Raw genomic sequence first — 9,008 nt, 5'->3', positions numbered from 1 at the left:
GTGAGGGGGGGGGGGGGGTTAAACCTCCCTCGCTACACCACCGGTATAGCATGCGATAAAACTGCAATCATCGATATGAATTTAAATCGATACATCCTCTTAAGTAAAAATGACTTTCAATTATAATTTATACGTGCATAAGGTATGTTATTGTCCTAAAATTTCATATAGTTTTTTTTATTTTCCCATAAGTATAATACCTCCGTTTCTATAAGCACCCATTGAGGGTACATATTGTATCGATCTTATCTTCGACTAAGTGCTAAAGGTAACTTTTTTTGTCATTTGTCGTAATTTTTTAGGGTTTTTGAGAGTTTTAAGTTAGTGAAAATATTTAAATTAAAAATTTTCCGAAACGTTTTCTATTTTAAAGCTGCAATTAACGTATTTAGAGCCGTTTTGAAAATTGAGAATAATCAACTAGCCCAAAAAGAACGAATTTTTAGAGCAAGCATTTCAATTTTCTTTACTTACACCTTATTTACCGTTAATAGATAGAAGCTTTATTATGTAAATATGATTGTTATAACATTTTTATATCATATAAAGTATGGTTATTTGATGTGAGCCTAATATTTATGATGCAAAATATTTTGGTGGTACCTATATGGTACCAATAGGCGTAATCATTAGTGGCAAAAGAATAAATATTGCACCTAATGACTCAGAATTTCATTGACATTTCATTACATGATTAACCCGAAAATCGCAGAAACTTTTCAAACCAGACGACGCGTAAGTAGGAATGATGGGAAAAAGTCCGTGCGACGCATTTCTGGTTCCCCCTCCCGCCTTGTGAGGTGACCTTGATCGAGGCTCTGAGCGCTGATAGGACGCAGGATGCTAGCGGGTTGCTGAGCACCTTGCTGGCTGGTAGCGCTTTGCTTAAAAAAGGTTTATTAATACCTTATCAAACGAAGAAAACTTTCCGACCTTAGCCAGTTTTAATAGGTGATTATTAAGACATGTTTCCCTGAGCTCTGTGCCTCATGCATGCATTGGTAATCTCAGACGATGTATAACTCCCATCCTCTCGTGTAGAAACTAGGTCCCTGTGACGTCACGTGGAGTGGCATCGCATGGGCGCCAATCTGGCCCTTTTCAAATGAGGATAAAAATGGACCCTTGCCATTCGTCTAAACCGTTATTTCTACAACGAAATATTTTTATATTATGAATACACTAATGGTGGCTAACGAATCGCAATCAATGCCTTTCGTTTTCTTTGATGAAGGAAACTATCCTATTGCCGATCACTCGATCTGAAGCCCCACTCCAAAGAATTACAACTTCACACTGCGCGTGCGCAGCGAGACCCTTTCTTGCTTGCGTGACGGTCAAAAAGAGTTTAGAAACCCTTTTTGGAATTGTATTTTGATCCGCGATTCACTGTCCATCACTTTAATTGGGGGAATTTCCTTAACTTATGTGGTACAGAAAGATGTGTGGAGTGTGTTTTTATGTATGGATGAGAGACTTGGACGATGGGGAAGAGAGTCAGGGACAGGATTGGGGCGTTTGAGATGTGGGTTTGGCGGAAGATGGAGGGAATACGGTGGACGGATGGAGTCAAGGAATGAGCAAGTGATAAATAGGATAGATGAGAAAAGAACGTTGATGGACAGAATATATCAAAGGAAGGGTCATTGGCGTAGCCAGGAATTTCGTTCGGAGGGGGGTCCAAAACCATTAGGGGAAATTTTTGAAAATTTTGGTACTAAGTAATTGGTTTCCCAGTCAACACAACAATTATGGCCATAGTGTGGCCGAACTGTGGTTTTTGCTTGTGGCAACTAATGCTATGGCTAGCCACAGCTTGCCATACTACGGCCAGACTGTGGGAGCCATCCGGCAAGGCGTATTCTGGCTTGCCAAACACTTATGCCACTATGGTCACACTTTGGAAAGTCACCGCTGCCACAGGTGATAAAGTTTTTTGACGGTTGCTATAGATGCCGACTTGTTGAGTTATCAAAATGGGCGTTTGTCGATTTCATTGGGTGCTTTCCATTCATTGACACACGTCGACTCAAGTCGACCCTCGTCGCGGTTTTCGGATTCTGTGTGTGTCGCCTACTGTTGTGACAAAAGTCAACAAACGGTAACCCACAGGAATAGGAGAGTTATAAACAGTTACCGCGAGTCGACACAAGTCGACGCGTGAGTCGCATGAATGGAAAGCACCCATTGATATAAAGAAAGTGTGTAAAGAAAGAAGAATATGTAATCATTTCAAGAGAAAAGGCTTCCACACTATTTATTTTTATTCAATCTATTTCGGCGTCTTTCCGTGAGTTTACTGTGAGCACTGTGATGATGAAATGTGGGGAAGATTAGATAGGCTGCCGTAAATGTTGTAATGACTAAATGTATGATTTTACCTGTTACAGATTGGTCCATACAGTGGCGCAGCGATTTATTTGCGCACATCGCATCTATATCGCATTTGCGATATTCACGCATCTCTAAAAATAAGGTATTTAACGAGATAAAATTTAACCCGGTAACGTCTGAATTAAAAAGTTTCTGCGATTTTTGCGGTAATCATGTATCTAAATATCAATGAAATTCTGAGTCATTAGGTGCAAAATGTATTCTTTTCCCACTAATAATGGGAACCATATGGTACCACCAAAATATTTTGCATCATAAATATTAGGCTCACATCAAATAACCATACTTTATATGGTATAAAAATGTTATAACAATCATATTTACATAATAAAACTTCTATCTATTAACGGTAAATAAGGTGTAAGTAAAGAAAATTGAAATGCATGCTCTAAAAATTCCGTTTTTTTTTTGGGCTAGTTGGTTCTCAATTTTCAAAACGGCTCTAAATACGTTAATTACAGCTTTAAAATAGCAAACTTTTCGGAAAAATTTTAATGTAAATATTTTCATTAACTTAAAATTCTCAAAAACCCTAACAAATTACGATAAAGGACAAAAAAGTTACCTTTAACTCTTAGTCGAAGTTAAGATCGATACAATATGTACCCTCAATGGGTGCTTATAGAAACGAAAGTATTATACTTATGGGAAAATTAAAAAAAAAACTATATGAAATTTCAGGACAATTACATACCTTTAAGCACGTAAAAATTATAATTGAAAGTAATTTTTACTGAAGAGGATGTATCGTTTTAAATTCATATCGATAATTGCAGTTTTATCGCATGCTATACCAGTGGTGTAGCGAGGGGGGGTTAAATCTCCCCCCAGAGCTCAGGGAAATTTTTTAAATTTAATCCATTTTAGTTAATTGGATTTATATTACTGATAGGACAGTATAAGGATACTTAAAATATACCTCAGAAAGCCGTAAAACTCACAATTTTCAACCATTTATCTTAAAATTCCGGAATTTATTAATCTCACACGTACCGCTTATCCTGGTGGGTATACCACTCACCCACATATCCTGGTATTAGTTTTGCCTAAACCCCCCTCGATCTTAATTCCTAGCTGCGCCCCTGGGTCCCTAGGCCTAGTTAAAATATCTAGAGGGGGATGTATAATATGCTCCTGACTCAAATCCAAGGCAATATTGTAATACTAGCTTATCTGCAATGTGGTTTTTTTTTTTAGTAGCTAACCTAGATGATCATTGACCTAGATGATTAATTGTTATATTATGTTATTTATGGTGCATTTACTGCAATAATAAAGTTCTTACAAACATCATTTTCTAAAGTAGGTACTTTTCTTTGCATTTACCTCTCTGATACTCTATATTGCAAAGTGCTACTTGGGGGTGTGGAGTGTCAACCAGAGGACATTTTACCCTATTTATTATTTTAATTGATGGTAAATTTAAAATTTTTAATGTTTATTTAAAATTTTTTGTTCTGATTTAATTTTACAAAAAATCTAATGTTTGGAAAGGAAATTGCTTAGCTTTTCTACAAAACACACACTTTATTGCCGACTAGTTTCGGTTACACTGTACCATTATCAAGTGTAACCGAAACTAGTCGGCAATAAAGTGTGTGTTTTGTAAAAAAGCTAAGCAATTTCCTTTCCAAACATTAAATATGGAATTCTACAAAGTGAAGGCCTCAACAATTGAGTTTACAAAAAATCGTTATTTTTTGCATTAATGGGCATAGCTATAGGATTAAAGGAGGTATAATAATACAAGTAATAAGGAATCGCTATGTGTATAAGTATTAATATATTAGTGGTGGAGCATTGTGGCTAGCCAAAATGTGGCCATATAGTGTGGCTGCGTCCACACTAAAGCCACATTATGGCTGGCCACACCTTGGCACAGTCAAAACCATTATGGCGCCATAAAGGCCACCCATTATATGGCCATAATGCCTTGCCACAGTATGGCCAAATAGGGTAGTTTCCTTCATCAAAGAAAACGAAAGGCATTGACTGCGATTCGTTACCCACCATTAGTGTATTCATAATATAGAAATTATTTGGTTTTAGAAATACAGGTTTACACGAATGGCAAGGGTCAAATTTTATCCTCATTTGAAAAAGGCCAGATTGGCGCCCATGCGATACCACTCCACGTGACGTCACAGGGACCTAGTTTCTACACGAGAGGATGGGAGTTATACATCGTCTGAGATTACCAATGCACGCATGAGGCACAGAGCTCAGGGAAATATGTCTTAATAATCACCTATTAAAACTGGCTAAGGTCGGAAAGTTTTCTTCGTTTGATAAGGTATTAATAAACCTTTTTTAAGCAAAGCGCTACCAGCCAGCAAGGTGCTCAGCAACCCGCTAGCATCCTGCGTCCTATCAGCGCTCAGAGCCTCGATCAAGGTCACCTCACAAGGCGGGAGGGGGAACCAGAAATGCGTCGCACGGACTTTTTCCCATCATTCCTACTTACGCGTCGCGTTTTCGCGCGCTTGAAATTTTTCACTTTTCATTTAATCGCGAAAAATAGATGTCGTCATTTAAAAATCTAAAAGTGTGAAATTCGTACTCCAGGAGTAATAATCTTTCGATTTAGGCAATAAAAAAATAATGGGAAACTACCCTATTGTGGCCATAATTGTTGTGTTGTCTGCGGGTTTAAACTAATTTCAACACTTTTGACAATCGAAAAAACTTCATTTGTTAAAAAAAATACTTTGTAAATTCATGATTTTTCAATAATTTGTTTTCTTTTATTAAGGAAAATAATTGTGCTTATATATTTCGGAGGGGGGGGGGGTCCGGACCCCCCGGAAGCCCCCCCCCCTGGCTACGCTACTGGGAAGGGTAACTGGTTGGGACATTAGATGAGAGGGAATGGAATTTTAAAAGTAGCTTTGGAGGAAACGGTGGAAGGGATCAGGAGAAGGGGAATGCTGAAGTTTATCGACAACGTAATAAAATTGGAAGATATGGAGACTTCAGGGAGATAGACAGGAGGGAATGGAGACAGCATTGGCGCGGGGGACACCACAAGATGATGATGATGAAGTGATACAGGTTGCAGGGCCGGCCTTAGGGCGGGGCGACCGGGGCGAACACCCCGGGCCCCGCGCTTTGGGGGGCCCCGCGTTCGTGAAAAAAAATTAAAATAAACGATAGTTTTGAAAACGCAATTTCAACTATTACTATATTGTCAAGTCCGTGAATTTTATGAATAAATATAATTATAAATTTTATTTGTATTACACTATTTTGAACTCAACTGCGTGATGGTATCATAACGGCGTAATTACGAAGTCTGAAATTGGGAGAGGAACACCTACTTAGCCAGAGAGTGGTAGGGATTCAAAATGCTCGAGTTTGTAGATGGGGTACAGAGTTTAATATTTTAAGTGAAGGGCCCCGCACTGAAGGTTCGCCCCTAGCCCCGCACCTGCTAGGGCCGGCCCTGACACGTTGGATCACTATTAACAACCTCAAGACAAAAGATATTAGCTAATTGAGGTCGGATGGCATATATGAAGAGATGGCTATCGTATTGTTTGACGATTCTAATAATTGTCATTTATGGTTAATAAAATCGTCAAAAATTATGCACACCAAAACGGAAAAAGAAGTGCCCATTTTCTTCCTAAAAGCGTGTATCTCGTGTGCCATGCCATTAATAATGCTTGTTTGTACGTAAAAGCCCATTACAAGAACCAAATAGGGTAGTTTGCTTCATCAAAGAAAACGAAATGCATCGAATGCGATTCCTTACCCACCATTAGTGTATTCATAATATACAAATTATTTGGTTTTAGAAATGCCAGTCTAGAAAAATGGCAACGGGTAATTTCAACCGCATTTGAAAGACGCCAGATTGGCGCCCATGCGATACCACTCCACGTGACGTCACAGGGACTTAGATTCTATACGAGTAGATAGGTGTTTTACATCGTCTGAGATTACCAATGCATGCATGAGGCACAGAGCTCAGGGAAACATCCCATAATAATCACACATCAAAAATACCCAAGTTCGGAAAGTTTCCTTCGTTTGATAGGGGAATAATAATCCTTATTTAAGCCGTGCGTTACCTGCTAGCAGGGTACTCCGCCACCTGCTAGCAGCCTGCGTCGTATCAGCGCTCAAACCTCGCCCCAAGGTCACCTCACACGCCGGCAGCTGGAACCAGAAGTACGTCACACGGACTTTTCCCATCATTCCTACTTGGCCGTCGCGTTTTCGCGCGCTTGAAATTTTTCACTTTTCGTTTAATAACAAAAAATAGATATAGTCATTTAAAAATCTAAGAGCGTGGAATTCGCACTCCAGGAGTAATAATCTTTCGATTTAGGCAATAAAAAATAATAGGAAACCACCCTATACTCTAGTGGTTCAACCACGACAACTTCTAATATATGGTTACAGCGTTCCACTTCATAGGCATCAACGAAGGGCCTCTTGAAGTCTCTAGTGAACTCCAAAGAGTCGGATTTGGAGAAATTAAATTACTTATCCATTACAAATTAAAAATACCATATTTAACAGTTTCCATTCACCCCCGATTCGTTTCAATAGAAAAAAACATGAAATGGAAATACTGTTTCTATTCACCCCCATTTGCGGGGTGAATAGAAACACCATGTTTTTAATTTTTTTCTTTAAAATCAAATAAAATTGAAAAAATAAAATACTATAAACAAATAGGTCTAACAGAGACCTGAGTTTGGGGAAAAAATTGTGTATATGGAACAACTACAAATATGCAAAATTTCAAACCAAAGTTGAAAATTGTTTCCATTCACCCCGTTTTACCGGTATTTTGGGGATCAGTACAGCAGTCATGCTAAGACGAAAACTCCGCCGTCTCGAAAGGGTTAGTACCATATTTTACAAATATTTCCCCCCCTGGTTTGGGACCCCCCCCCCCCCGAACGAAATTCCTGGCTACGTCACTGACCCTTCCTTGGATTTATTTTGTCCATCTCAACGTTCTTTTCTCATCTATCCTATTTATCACTGGCTCATTCCCAACTCTATCCGTCCACCGTATTCCCTCCATCTTCCTCCAAACCCACATCTCAAACGCCCCAATCCTGTCCCTTTTTCTCTTCCCCATCGTCCAAGTCTCTCATCCATACACAAAAACACGCTCCACACATCTTTCTGTTCCACTTAAGTTAAGGGAATTCCCCTAACTTATAAGTGATGGACAGTGAATCGCGGATCAAAATCCTATTCTGAAAAGGGTTTCTAAACTGTTTTTGACCGTCACGCGAACAACAAAGGGTCTCGCTGCGCACGCGTAGCGTGAAGTTGTAATTCTTTGAAGTGGGGCTTCAGGACGGCTGATTGACAGTCGGGGGGGGGGGGGGTGCGGACCCACACCCGAAATATAAAAGCAAAATTATTTTCCTTAATGAGAGAAAACAAATAATCGAAAAATCATGACTGTACAAATTATTTTCTTTGACAAATGAAGTTTTTTCGATTGTGAAAGGTGTTAAAATTAGTTTAAAATCCATTACTTAGTACCCTATATTTAAAAAATTTTCCCCCCTGGTTTTGGACCCCCCCGAACGAAATAGGGTGGTTTCCTATTCTTTTTATTGCCTATATGGGAAGATTATTACTCCTGGAGTACGTATTTCACGCTTTTAGATTTTTAAATGACGATATCTATTTTTCGCGATTAAATGATAAGCGAAAATTTTCAAGCGCGCGAAAACGCGACGGGTAAGGAAATCTCCGTGTGACGTATTTCTGGTTCCCCCTCCCGTCTTGTGAGGAGACCTTGATCGAGGCTCTGAGCGCTGATAGGACGCAGGATGCTAGCGGATAGCTGAGTACCCTGCTAGCAGGTATCGCTTGGCTTAAAAAAGGTTTATTAATACCTTATCAAACGAAGAAAACTTTCCAACCTTAGCCAGTTTTAATAGGTGATCATTAAGGCATGTTTCCCTGAGCTCTGTGCCTCATGCATGCATTGGTAATCTCAGACGATGTATAACTCCTATCTTCTCGTATAGAAACTAGGTCCCTGTGACGCCAAGGGTGCGGTCCGTTGAACGCTACCAATGCTTCGGAGCGCCCCCAAGCGGTCCGTTATTCGCTACGGAGCGCTACAGGTTAGGCTGTGACGTCACGGCAAACGTCATACACCCATTTCCCGCCTCGCTCCAGACCAGCTCCAGACGCTCCCCTGAAAACTTGGGTCAGCGGAGGAGCGAGTCAATTTCTGGCGGAAATTCGAAGGGAATGCACTGAGGCAATGGAGAGTTTACTCACGTTGCAGTTGTTGGACGCTGAATGTGGACGCTTTTCTCCTATAAAAGTGACTACGAAGTAACGGAGTAGACGCACTTCGTAAATAGATGTAAATTTAATCGTGATTTAAATAAATATATAGCAACAACTATCTATCCGCAAACATTCTCGTATCTCCTCCAAAATGAACTCTAATGTCTCTGGAAGCAGCCTTAACATACAAAAGGCAACAAAAAATTATTAAAAGGGGCATGTAATATAAGAAAGGGTTGTAAGAACACATAACGACAAATCAACTCATGCCATAACTTAAAATCTGAAGTAAAATAGGATTTACATGAAATGGATTAATGTTTTTAATAGTCTTT

The sequence above is a fragment of the Ischnura elegans genome, chromosome 13 (assembly GCF_921293095.1).
Source record: "Ischnura elegans chromosome 13, ioIscEleg1.1, whole genome shotgun sequence".
Classification (NCBI taxonomy): Eukaryota; Metazoa; Arthropoda; class Insecta; order Odonata; family Coenagrionidae; genus Ischnura; species Ischnura elegans.
Note: the sequence above shows the minus strand (reverse complement) of the source record.